This window comes from Lynx canadensis, chromosome D3 (genome assembly GCF_007474595.2).
Source record: "Lynx canadensis isolate LIC74 chromosome D3, mLynCan4.pri.v2, whole genome shotgun sequence".
In the NCBI taxonomy this organism is placed as follows: Eukaryota; Metazoa; Chordata; class Mammalia; order Carnivora; family Felidae; genus Lynx; species Lynx canadensis.
In genome coordinates, this window is record NC_044314.2 from 25,241,887 (window position 1) to 25,255,402 (window position 13,516).

The following is a 13,516-nucleotide window of genomic DNA, read 5'->3' on the forward strand; positions in this document are numbered from 1 at the left end:
AAAAAAAAAAAGAGTAGATTGTATCCATTACCGTTGCATAATAAGACACTCCAAAATTGAGTGGTTTTTAACGGGGGACTGGGCAGAGTCCTTTGCTGGTCTGGGTCCCCACATCGTCTTTCTTCCTTGGGCTTCTTCACATTAGTGTCAGGATGTATAAATAGTCAAAGATGATGACCATATCTTTGTATTGGATGTGTGCATTCCCTATGAGTTTAGAAGGAGAAGTTAGGGACTCCTGCCCTCGAGGTCCTCGGTCCTCACTGAGGCTCTGTTAAGCTGTGTGTCGAGTCAGGTCATTGATCCCCCCTGGACTTCATCTGATGCAAGGCAGTAGCTTTACAGTTTTTCTCTTCCACCCCACCTGAAGGATAAGAGAGATCCCCTTTAGCGACTGTGTTCAGCTGATTAGGTTTTTTGCACAGGACCCCCGAATGAGGTTTTTTTTTTAAGGTATAAAAACTGTTATAAATGTAGGGGTGCTTGGCTGACTCAGTCAGTGGAGTGTGCATCTCTTGATCTTGGGGTTGTGGGTTCAAGTCCCTGCGTTAGGTGTGGAGATTACTTAAAATATTAAAAAAAAAAAAAAAACAGCAAGTGTTTGTAGTAGGAGAGTTCAAGAGCAAGTTAAATGAGAAGTTAATGTTCTTTCTCTGCCTTTATTCCAGCTCCACAGACGTAACCACTGTAGTTTTTTGTGTAGCTTTCTAGCAACTTCCTTGATTTTTTTGTTTTGTTTAAACTTTTTTAATGTTTAATTTAGAGAAAGAGGGAGAGACAGCGTGAGACACAAAATCCGAAGCAGGCTCCAGGCTCTGAGCTGTCAGTATAGAGCCTGAATGGGGCTCAAACTCACAAACCGTGAGATCGTGACTTGAGCCGAACTCAGATGCGTAACCGACTGAGCCTCCCAGGCACCCCTTGTTTTCTTTAATGTTTTATTTTACTTTTGAGAGACAGAGTGCTCACGTGAGCAGGGGAGGGGCAGAGAGAGGGAGACAGAGGATCCCAAGCAGGCAGAGAGCCCGATGCGGGGCTCAAACTCCAGAACCACGAGATGAAGACCTGAGCCAAAGTCGGACCCTCAACTGACGGAGCCACCCAGGCACCCCCTTAATTTGTTTTTATTAAATATATCACTTTTTAAAAATCATAATATTGCAAGGCGTATAATGTCCCTACTCCCTTCGTCCCCAAAGGCATTACTCATTTAGGTATTGTTGGTCTTCTGTTTATCGCCATGTTAATAAATAATAACATACTTGCTGCTGTCTTTGGAGCTATTAACTCTTACTTTCTGCCATGGTTGAGCTCAAGCTATCTTACACTGCAAGTCCCACTGCTTCTCCCGCACATTCTCCTAATTTGTTTTCTGAATTTGGGTTGTCACTAGTATTTATAGCATCCTGAGTGTGCCAGATGTCTTCCATTTGCCCCTCCAAATCTGCTGCCTTTGCCCTACTCTGCTGCCCAAGAAACGGTATGAACTACATCAACAGACTTCTGGCCTCTAAGATTCTGCTGGGTTTAGCCTGTGGAGATCTATTGCACGGGGAAGGGGAAGGAAGGAAGGAAGGAGGGCGGTCCGGGTATTTATTCCCTTGGCTGCCTCCCTTGAGGGCTCTTTAGGTCAATTCTGTCCCTCAACCAAAAGTCCCTGTGCCTCAAATTGGCCAACTGCACGTTTTCAGTTTCCATTAACTTCTCCCTCACCTTGTCCTTTGGGGCTGATAGGGGTGATAGCATCTCTTAACTGCGGGCTGTGGGTCACTGCATTATCTCGAGTGCCTTCTGCTTTCTGGGACACTAACAACGAGCACGCAAGAACCACCAGTGGGTAGCGTGTGCTGCAGTCATTCCCCCCCCCGCCCCCCCCCCCCCCCCCCCCCGCCTTCCGTGTTTGACTCACATCATCACAAGGGCAAGTACAGGACAGTAAGATACTTTGAGGAGCGCCTGGGTGGCTCAGTTGGTTAAGCGTCTGACTCTCAGTTTCAGCTCAGGTCATGATCTCATGGTTGGTGAGCTCAAGCCCCGTGTCAGGCTCTGTGCTGACAGCTCGGAACCTGGAGCCTGCTTTGGATTCTGTGTCTCCCTCTCTCTGCCCCACCCCAGCTCACGCTCTGACTCTCTCTCTCTCTCTCTGGCAAAAATAAATATTAAAAGTTTTTTTTTTTAATAAGATATTTTGAGAAATCACATTCACGACTTGTCACAGTATAATTGTTCTGTTTCATTATTAATCTCTTACTGTGTCTAATTTATAAATTAAACTTTGTCATAGATATGTATGTGTAGGAAAAAATAGTATATGTGGGGTTCGGTGCTATCCACTGTTTCAGGCATCCACTGTGGGGCTCGGGGCGTATCACCCACAGATGAGAAGGAACTATGGTAGCATGATGTATTTCCTTTCACAACAAGCATGGCTTTCCTAGAGTTGTAAATTACCTTTTTTCTCCCTATGCACTTCCTTTCCTGACTAGTTGTTGCCGAGGCCTGGTTCCCAGGGGCGGTTCTTGGGACTTCCTACCGCTCCTGGATCCCACACCCCACATCTTCCTCTCTCTCGGTTTTCTCTCTCATTTTTTCTGTAGCACACCATTTTTCTAATTCAATACTCTCAGAGGTTGAGTATGGATACTTTTGTAAAGTTCTCCCCAGTCATCCCAGTTCATGTAAACTCACGTTCCCAAGAATTGCTGGTCTTCCGAGGCCCTTGCCCCTCTTAACAGTGTCACACTCCAGCACTGATTCCCAGTCGTGTGTCTTACATACTAGTAAAACGTTCTTAAAAAGGTTGAGGGGACTGGGGCGCCTGGGTGGCTCAGTTAAGCGTCCAACTTCGGCTCAGGTCATGATCTCGCGGTTTGTGAGTTCGAGCCCTGCATCGGGCTCTGTGTTGACAGCTCAGAGCCTGGAGCCTGTTTCGGATTCTGTGTCTCCCTCTCTCTCTCTCTGCCCCTCCCCCGTCCATGCTGTGTCTCTCTCTCTCTGTCTCAAAAATAAATAAATGCTAAAAAAAAAAAAAAAAAAAGCTTGAGGGGACTGATACACAGTTGGCATTTTTATTTGGCCAACCAAGAATATTTTAAAAAGCTATAATGTTTTATCACCATTATTTCAGAAAAGACATTTTGACACTAAAAGGATGAAGAAGAACAGGAGAATAAAGGAAAACAATAGCCCGTCAGTTTGAATACGTTTATGAAAAATGTTTTTATGGAAACTTCACACTAATTTTGTCCACATTTTTCTTCTTTTTATAGTTGGTTGGTGAAAACTTATCACCTACCTTAGACAGGATTTGGTAACCATTGTTCTATACCACACCAGTGTTCTCTTGTCCCCAAATATCAGTCCTATCTATCATGTTTCAAGATTGCCTTTCTAGTAAAAGCTAGAAAGCCCTGAAAAGGTGCTTTAAACGACCTTATCAAACAATTAAGCCACCACTCCATTCCGACACAGTGGAGGGTTTGGAGATTTTGGTCCCAGCTCTCCTGTGCTCTTTCCTCTGGATATCCTGATCTCCATTCTCCATACGATGGCAGGACAGCACAGACTGGGGCCTAAATCCTTTAGGCTCATAGCTTCTGGGAGATTCACTTTGCCTAGTGAGACCAGCAGTCTCATTATTGTATATCTTTCTACAAAACATGATCTAGTGTGTGTCAAAACAACACTTACCTAGTTTGGTTCATTTTGTGCCAATAAACTCTAACCGTGTCCTCTGAAATTGGTTACATTTCTTCAAATCTTCTTTGGATTAGTTGGTTGTACCCAGTGTTCTGGATTGAATTATGGCACGCAGCCTCCCACGCAATTTTTATGTTGAAGCCCTAACCCCCAGAACCACAAACTGTGACCCTATTTGCAAATAGGGTCATTGCAGATGGGATTAGTTCAAATGAAGTCGTCAGGGTGGATCCTAATCCAGTATGACTGGTATTCTTATAAAAAGGAAATTTGGACACACGCACACACACCCGTGCAGAGAGAACACAACGAGAAGAGGAAGGCAGAGATCGGGTGACCCTCCTACAAGCCTCGGAACTCCAAAGGTTGCCAGGAAACCACCGGATGCTAGCTGGAAGGCCTGGAACAGAATCTCCCTCACGGCCTCTGAAAGAGCCAGCTCGGCCGACATCTTGATTTTGGACTTGGCGCCTCAAGAACTTCAAGACAATAAATTCTCTATTGTTTAAATCACCTGATTTGTGGTACGTTGTCACAGCAGCCCTGAATAACACGCCCAGGCATTGTAGTCCACCTTAGTTGGAAAGACAAAATAACCCTGAAGGAATCAGCGTGGACCTTCACGAGTACCGGTGGTGTCGGTAAAGGGAGGCCTTGAGACGGCCTTGAGACTTCCCGTGAGCAGGTGTGAGCTCTACAGCCAGACCGCCTGGGTTCGAATCGCCACTGGCCAGTTTTGTGGTGTGAGGAAGTCTGGGTACCTATTCTGGAAGGTCATAAAGCCCATTGAGTTAATGCACCTGAAACTTTAGAACAGTGCCTGGCATGGGTAGCTGCTTTCCAGACTAATTCATTGAGTAATATTAATTTGTGACTCCTCCTGACTTGTCCCCAGCAGGAAGGAGACTGTGATGACGGCATAGTGGCCCCCCCGCCCCGGGTTTCTCCAGCAGCAGAGCGGTGGTCGCCTCCTCTCAGGAGGAAAGCTGGCAGGAACTGTGGTGGTCTGGCTGGCCCAAGCCTTTCTCCCAAGGCTTAGCCTCAGAGCTCAGGATTAGTAAGGAGAGATGAACAGGAACCCTGCAGGCACGGCACGGATGTGTAGCTGAGCTACCGGTGGGGGTGGAGGGAATGGAGGGCTAATTGCGTAGCCTCTCGCTTGGCCAAGCAACTCCCTGGAACTGCGTAGTCACTGCCTTTTGGGCATTCAACACTCTCCGTGGCAGGTGTCTGGCTGACTGCTAACAGCTGGCATCATTGCGAAAATGGTCCGTCCCATCATCAGCTTACTGGCTGTGTGTCCTTGTCCGAATCCTCATGCGTCCGGGGCACTCAGTCCCTCATCTCTCACATGAAGGGACTTGACTGATTGCCAATGTTCCTTCCCAGTTGTCCTTTTGACTACCTGTTTACCCAAGACCCAGCTCGAACACAGGTAGAGGGATTGGCATCTCATTTTTCTTCCAAGCGGACCATTTCGCTATCAGTAAGCCAACGTCCACTTAACAAACTATTGTGAAGTCCGAGTCATTTGTTTCCGAGTCATCAGTTTCTACACTAACCCTTTCTCATAGGGTTGTTGGGGGAGTTAAATAAAATAACAGTGCACAGCTCATGGCAAAGAGCCCGTGATGTGAATTGTTAATTATGAGTCCTGGTATTCTTGTCAGAAAGTTCTTTGGTGGAGCTAAAATCTGCATCCTATAACTTCAGACCTTTGGTCCGTTTGGCACTCTGGGACAACATAAAACAAGTCTGGTCATGCCTCCTGAGAGCAGTTATAACAACGAGTCTTAGTCTCGCTGTTCATACTCAGTTCCGCCAGGCATGCTACATCTGACATGATTTCCAGACCTCTCACCATCCTGATTGCCCTGTCCAGACGATCCAGTTCTGGTTAATCTATACTTCTCTTCAGAGGGATACCTGGGGACTGGCAACGACAACATGTGAGTTGAGTACCATCTGGATTACGCAGGTGAAATCACATTTATTAAAAAAGGCATGCTACCTGCATTACTTAATTCTCATCGCAACGATGAGATGTGAGGGGAGTATTCCTGTCTCCTTTTTACAGAGAAGAAGACGAGGCTCCAAGGAGTCAAGTAGCTGTGATGCACTGTGTGTGTTCTCCTAGACGTCCTATCTTTAAACTAACCCTACCTGGGGTGACAGTAGGAGGCGGGGCCTTTGTAGGTAGTTAGATTTCAATAAGGTCATGAGGGTGGAGCCTCCATGATGGCTAAGTGTTTTCATTAGAAGAAACTGGAGCCCTAGCAACATCTGGGTGGCTTAGTTGTTTAAGTGTCAGACTTCGGCTCAGGTCATGATCTCACGGTCTTTGAGTCTGAGCCCGGTGTCGGGCCCTGTGCTGACAGCTCAGAGCCTGGAGCCTGCTTCGGATTCTGTATCTCCTTCTCTCTCTGTCCTTCCCCGCTGTCTCTTTCTTTCAAAAACGAATAAACAGAAAGAAAGAAAGAAAGAAAGAAAGAAAGAAAGAAAGAAAGAAAGAAAGAAAGAAAGAAAGAGAAAGAAAGAAGAAAGAAAGAAACTGGCACTCTTTCTCCACCATATGAGGATATGATGAGAAGATGCTGTTTGCAAACCAGGACGAAGGCTGTCACCAGACGCTGGTTCTGATCTTGGACTTCCCACCTTCAGAACTGTGAGAAGTAATTGTCTATTGTTTAAGTCCCCCAGTCTACAGTATTCTGCTTATTTATTTCGAGAGAGAGAGAGAGACAGAGCACAGAGCAGGGGAGAGGCAGAGAGAGAGAGAGGTAGAGAGAGAGAGGGAGAGAGAGAGAGAATCCCAAGCTGGCTTTGTGGGTGGTCATCATGGACCCTGATTTAGGGCCTGAAACCATGAACCGTGAGCTCAGGAACTGAGGCGAAATCAAGAGTAGGACACTCGGGGCACCTGGGTGGCTTAGTAGGTTAAGTGGCCGATTTTTGGCTCAGGTCATGATCTCGCGGTCCGTGAGTTCGAGCCCTGGGTCGGGCTCTGTGCTAACAGCTCAGAGCCTGGAGCTTGTTTCAGATTCTGTGTCTCCCTCTCTCTGACCCTCCCCCATTCATGCTCTGTCTCTCTCTGTCTCATAAATAAATAAAACGTTAAAAAAAATTAAAAACAAAAAGAGTAGGACACTCAACCAACTGAACAACCCAGGTGCCCGCTGCCTTCTTTTAAAGACTTTATTTTTAAGTAAGCTCTACACCCACCATGGGGCTCGAACTCACAACCCCGAGATCAAGAGTTGCATGCTCTATGGACTGAGCCACCCAGGCACCCCTACAGTTACCTTCTAAGTAGCATGAATATTTGTACAGTCTCAGACTGAAAATGTGTCCGGAAAACAGGCAGCCATTGGGAAAGTTTTCTTTCTTAAACTTTATGTTTTGGAATGTATTCATTTTCCGTTCTTGCTATAATAAGTCACCACAAATTTAGTGGCTTCGGACAACACAGAATTATTATCTTCTAGTTCTGCAGGTCAGAAGTCTGACACAATTCTCACTAAGCTAAAGTCAAGGTATGGGCAAGCCTGTGTTCCCTTCTGGAGGCTCTACGGGAGAATGTGCTTCCTCATCTTCTCCAGCTTCTAGGGGCCACTGGGCACATCCCAGTCTCTTGCCATCTTCCAAGTCAGCAGTGACCGACCATCGCATTGCTTCACTTGCCCTTCTTGCAGAGCCATATTTAGGACTCTCTTTTGGCTTCCTCTCACTTTTCATTTTCGTGATTACGTTAGATCCCCCCTGATAATCCCGGATAATCTCCCTGCTTGAAGGTCATCTGATTAGCAACCTAATACTATCTGCAACTCTCTGCCTTGTAACCTAACATATTCATAAGTTTGGCGGATTTGGATGTGGATATCTTCAGTGGGATCATTATTCTGCCTACCACATGGAATCATTTTAAATGTTTATTTATTGTGTGTGTGTGTGTGTGTGTGTGAGAGAGAGAGAGAGCGAGAGAGCGAGAGAGCGAGAGTGAGAGCATTCGAATGGGGAAGGGGCAGAGAGAGAGGGAAAGAGAGCATACTAAGCAGGCTCTGCACTGTCAGCTCCGAGCCTGACGTAGGGCTCAATATCACGAACCATGAGATCATGACCTGAGCCAAAATAAACAGTTGGATGCCTAATTGACTGAGCCACCCAGCGCCTCTGCAATAATTTCAGATTTACAAAAGAATTGCAAGGTACAGAGAGTTCCTGTATATCCTTCTCCCGGTTTCCTTTAATGTTAATGTCTTACATAACCATAACACATTTGTCAAAACTAGGAAATTAACATTGGTACAGTACCATTAACTCAACTCCAGGCTTCATTCTGATTTCTTAAGTTTTCCCACTATTGCCTTTTTTGGTTCTAGGATCTGACACAGACACTCACTTGCATTTAGTAGCAGGGTTTTCATGACTTTCTGGTAGTGTTTCTGCACCAACTAGGCACTGATGTAATCAGGTCAAAGTTATCATGACAGTGGTTCCGGCACTATGGGGAGTTGATGACCAAGGATAATACTTAGCACATTACGTACACAATAAATATTTAGTGAAGGATTGCTACTCCAGCTCATGCTTCATATATTGGGAAAACCATTCCTAATCTAATACGCTGATTTATGATGTTTGCCCAGCAGTGTTATGACATTTACCTAGGAACAGTGGTAAGACCCTTTTTATTTCAAGCCCTCCAAGAACTATAAAAAAAGGAGAATGTTAAATTTAACAATAGGATTGTCTCCAAGTAGAATGAATTGTTTCTTGGTCTATAGCGCTAATTCTGGAGAGAGACTCACATTTGTTGCTTGGTCATTTGGGGGCAGGTGGAGGGTATAATTTTTGGTACAGGCAAAAATATAAAGTACTTTGAGTTTGGCTTTGGTGCCTCTCTTTCGCTATAATTTTAAAATAAAAATTATAAAATTATACATGTAATCATATTCATCGCAGAAAAAATAGAAAACAGGGAACAACTGAATTTAATCACACACCATCTCATACTCCAAAGTTAATAATTAATATTCTTTTAGCCTTTTCCCCTCCTGGGGATGTGTGTGTGTGCATCTATCTATCTATATACATAATTCATTTATAAAAATTGGACAAGATTACATATACTATTTCCACTGGATAGATCATGAGCATGTATTCTAGCATTCTTTACAACGGCTGCATAGCAGTGCCCATCTCTTTTTAGCTAGGCTCCAAGGTACCTTGTGTTTTTAGTATGTTTTTCTGTAATAGTCCTGACAGCTCAGGGAGTTTATTGGTAATAGATGCTAGAAAAGTGTATCTAAAATTTGTATAGTACTTCTCGGGGTACATCTGAGACACTGACTGTAAAAGGGAAATTAATGGTATTTGTCTCACCTTTATTTGTTGAAAGCAGTAACAGTGCACAGCACATAGAAACCAACCCGGAATGGGAGTTGCTAATTATTGTTATTGATTTGCCAATAGTCCTGTATGGGAAGAATCATCATCATCTTGTACGTGTTTAAGAGGAAACTAACGGGAAAAGTTCAAGGACGGACGTTGATCTGGTAACTTCAGCGCTCATTTGACTTCAAATTCCAAATTTTGGCTGTATAGATACTCTTTCCCATGGGACGTGTGCTTTCTATAAACGGTGCAGGTAACAGATCTGCTACCTGCCTCCATCAAAAGTTATTTTCCAAAAGTCAGCTCTCGACACAAGGGTTTGAAAAGAATAAACATGGAGATTAAAAAAAACAACAACACCAAAAGATTAATCATTTTCCTATTTCCCAATTCTTCAGAGCCCTACAAGGAATTGCTTGACTGTGAGTTGGCTATCCAGTTGGGGTAAAGAGGGGCCTTAACAAAGTTAAGCCACCAGAACACGTGGAGCGGGGTAAGCGGTCCAGCAGTCTGTAAGTGGGCCTGGCCGCTTCTCGAATTTGCCACGTGGCTTTGCGGTTGCCCTGGACGCGCGCTAGGTGGGTGGAGAAACGTCTAACGTCTGAAGGACTACATTTCCCAGAAGCCTGCGCGGCCGCGCGCCACGTGACCGTCGGCCGGGGCGCGCCCGGCCGTTCGGTCCCCAGCCGCGTTCTCGGCCGCTTCCCTCTTCTCTCCCCGCCTCCCGGCCTGCGCACGGACGCGGCCGGGGCGGGAGCCGAGCCGGAGTCGAGCCGGAGCCCGAGCCGCAGGGACGTGGAAACATGGAGGCCTGAGCCGGCGTGCGCCACTCCGGCTGCGGCGGCGACAGCGGCTTCTTCCGATCCCTCTCTGCCACCCTCTCGCGTGTCGCTGGAGCTGGAAGCGGATCTGCCCGCCGGCTGAGACAGGTGGGCTCTGGCGCCGCCCCCAGCGGAGCGGCCCTGAAAATCCGGCGGGGCCCCCGGCCCCTTGTCGGAGTGGGTTTGAGGACACCCGCCAGTCGGTGGGGCTTCTCCGCCAGGGCGGGGTAGAGGGTCCTTTCCTGCCAGTGGGGGACTGGGCCACCCTGGAGGGGCTGTGCCTGGGCCCCAAGAGCTGCCCACATCTTCCCTTCTCCCCGCCCCCTTCCAGGGAACAGTGGCACTCAGAGGGTGAGGGAGTGTGTTAGTCAAGAGAGTGAGAGGGACGTCTGTCCGAGTCGCGGTAAGAGTTGGAGGGATACCGAAGAGCAGGTAGATGCTCCGGGAGATGGGGCGATGTTGGTCTGACAAATGGGCGTATGATGGGCAGGGTGAGCAATAGTGGTTTTTTTTTTTTTTTTTTTTTTGACATATACATTGTTATTGAGATGTAATTCACCTACCATAAAATTCACCCTTTAAAAGTACAATTAAAGTTTAACTTCGTGGTTTTTAGCATATTCACTGGGTTTGTGCAACTCTCTAATTCCAGAACATTTTTGTTACCCAGAAGAGAAACTCCTACCCATTAACGGTCTGTATTTCCCCCTTTCCCACCCCCTGGCAGCTAGCAGTTGTGTGTCAGCTGAACAGTGAAAGGGTGGGAAGTTAGCCCAGGTGTTTGTGAGTTAGTGGCAGTAGCGGGGTGATAAAGCTGATCGCATGAAAGTACTGAGCTGGGGTAGAGGAGTGATGGGGTGACTGTAATAGGGCCGGCAAAGGGGTACACAGAATGGACAGAATGGGGGGGGGGTAGATGAAGCGGGACCCTGAAAGGGAAGAGCGGAGGTTGGTGGGAGAGGCGTGTAGGGAGGAGCTGCTCAAAGATGTGGAAACATGGAGGGTGGAGGCCGGGGAGAGGAGTGTAATCTTACAGAGGAACCCAGGCTTCGGTCTGATGGGTTGAGAGCTCAAGAGAGAAACTGGAGGTGGAAGGGAGGAGATTTATAGGAATAGGTGAGTGGTTGCTGCTGAGCATGAAATTTATGATTTTTGGAAAGATTATTCTGCTTTATAACTTACATCTTGGGTATAATTCTCTTGGCAACTGAGACTAGCCAAATAGAAATACTCCCATTCTGCAGATGAAGAACTAGTCTCTCAGAGCTTAAGTGATTTTCTGAAACTCTTAAGGTTTTAAATAAGGTAAAATGACTTGGAGATTAAAGAATAATTGAACTATAAATTGCAGATGGTTTGAGTGGCAGAGAATTGAGGGGGGCGATGCCACAGGAAGGAGATTCTGTTAAATGTATTAAGTCTTATTTTGATAGAGGCCAAGGACTTTGTTTTTGTAACTTTTAAATACAAATACAGAAGAGTTCAGACATTGAAATAATTTAATATGCCCTCATGTACCCATTACCCAGCTTCGACAGTTAGTAACTCAGGCTAATTTAGTTTCATCTGTGTCCTTTATCCATTCCCATCCCCACTCTGAACTATTTAATTTAATTTAATTTAATTTAATTTAATTTTATTTTATTTTATTTTAGTGTTTTATATTTGAGGGCGGGGGAGGGGCAGAGAGAGAGGGAGACAGAATCTGAAGTGGGCTCTGTGTCGGCAGTGCAAAGCCCAACGTGGGGCTTGAACCCACGAACCGTGAGATCATGACCTGAGCCGAAGTCTGTCGCTCAGTTGACTGAATCACCCAGGCTTCCTATTTTAATTTTAATTTAATTTAATTTAATTTAATTTAATTTAATTTAATTTAATTTATTTTTTAAGAGAGAGACAAAGAAGTAAAAAGACACCAGTGGGCAGAGAGGCAGAGAGAGAAGGAAAGAGAGAATCTTAACCAGACTCCTTGCCCAGTGTGGAGCCTGACAGTGGGGCTCAGTCTTACAACCTTGTGATCGTGATCTAAGCTGAAATCAGGAGTCCGATGGTTAACCAACTGAGCCACCCAAGCGCCCCTAAACTATTTTATTTTATTTTATTATTTTTTTTAATTTTAGCAAGAAAGAGAGTGAGTTGGGGAGAGGGACAGTGGGAGAGGGAGAGAGAATCCCAAGCAGTCTTCATACACAGCACGGAGCCAGCCTTGGGGGCTCAATGCCAGTATTCTGGGTCATGACCCAGGGCGAAATCCAGAGTGGGTCACTCAACTGACTGAGCCTCACAGGTGCCTGGCCCCCTGTTTTAAAGCAGATCATAGGCATACCATTTCATTTGTAAATATGTGAGTGTATATCTGTGGAAGGTTGAGGTACTCTTTTTTTAATATACCCACATACAAGTATCACATCCAAAAAAATCAATGGTAAGCTCTTAATATCAATATTTAGAAGGACTTATTTTTTAAAATGTGGTATCCATTTGATACAAAGAAGTTACACATTCCAACCGCTTCGATGTTTGACTCTCTAAAAAAATATGGTATAATTGTTTCCTGATTTTTTTCCAGTTCTTCCTGGTATCCTGTTCCTTTTTCTTGGTTAATATGGTTCATCTTGTGTAAAAAGTTTGAAGAATTGTCACTTTGGCATTTTAATCGATGGAGTTTTGTAAGAGCGGGAGAAAGATAGAAGTGAAATGTAACACATGCACAGATTTTTAAAAAGTGAAATGTATATTCACAAATAACTTATGTCTGTTCTAAGTATGGGGCAATTTGATTATGCTTTTCTAGATAATTTCACATATTGTGAGAAGTTGTTTACTGTGTGTGTATTAGTTTTCTATGCCTACTGTAACAAAGTACCACAAATTTAGTGTCCTAAAAACAACACAAATTATTTTTAAAGTTCTGTATTTTAGGGGCACCCGGGTGGCTCAGTCAGTGATGTGTCCAACTTTGGCTTGGGTCTTGCGGTTCGTGGGTTCAGGCCCTGTGTTGGGCTCTCTGCTGTTATCATGGACCCAGCCTCGGATCCTCTGTCCCCCCACCCCCACTTTTTCTTCTCCCCTGTGCGTGCTCTCTCTCTCTCTCTCTCTCTCTCAAAAATAAAGAAACATTTAAACAAATTTTTAAAGGTCTCTATTTTAGAAGTCCAAAATGGGTCTCACTGGGCTAAAAAAATTAGTGTGTCAACAAGTCTCTATTCTCTTCTGGAGTTTTCTAGAGGTTTCCTTACCTCTTCTAGCTTCTAGAGGCCACCCCCTGTTCCTTGGCTTGTGGCCCTCTTATTCCGTCTTCAAAGTGAGTAGTATTGTATCTCTCCAGTGACAGTTGGGAAAGGTTAAGGACCCATGTGACTAGATCAGGCTTATCTAGATAATTCAAGAGGATCTCCCCTATCTCAAGGTCCTTGACTCAATTATAGCTGCAAAGTCCCCTTTGCCAGGTAAGATAGCAATCACTGGTTCCATAGATTAGGACATGGACATCTTTGGAGGCTGTTATTCTTTCTGCCATGGTGTGTTTGGGGACATTTTGCTGAGACTTCGGAAAATAGGTGAGGTGACTTCTTTTGCTACTACAAATTCAATGTAAGTGT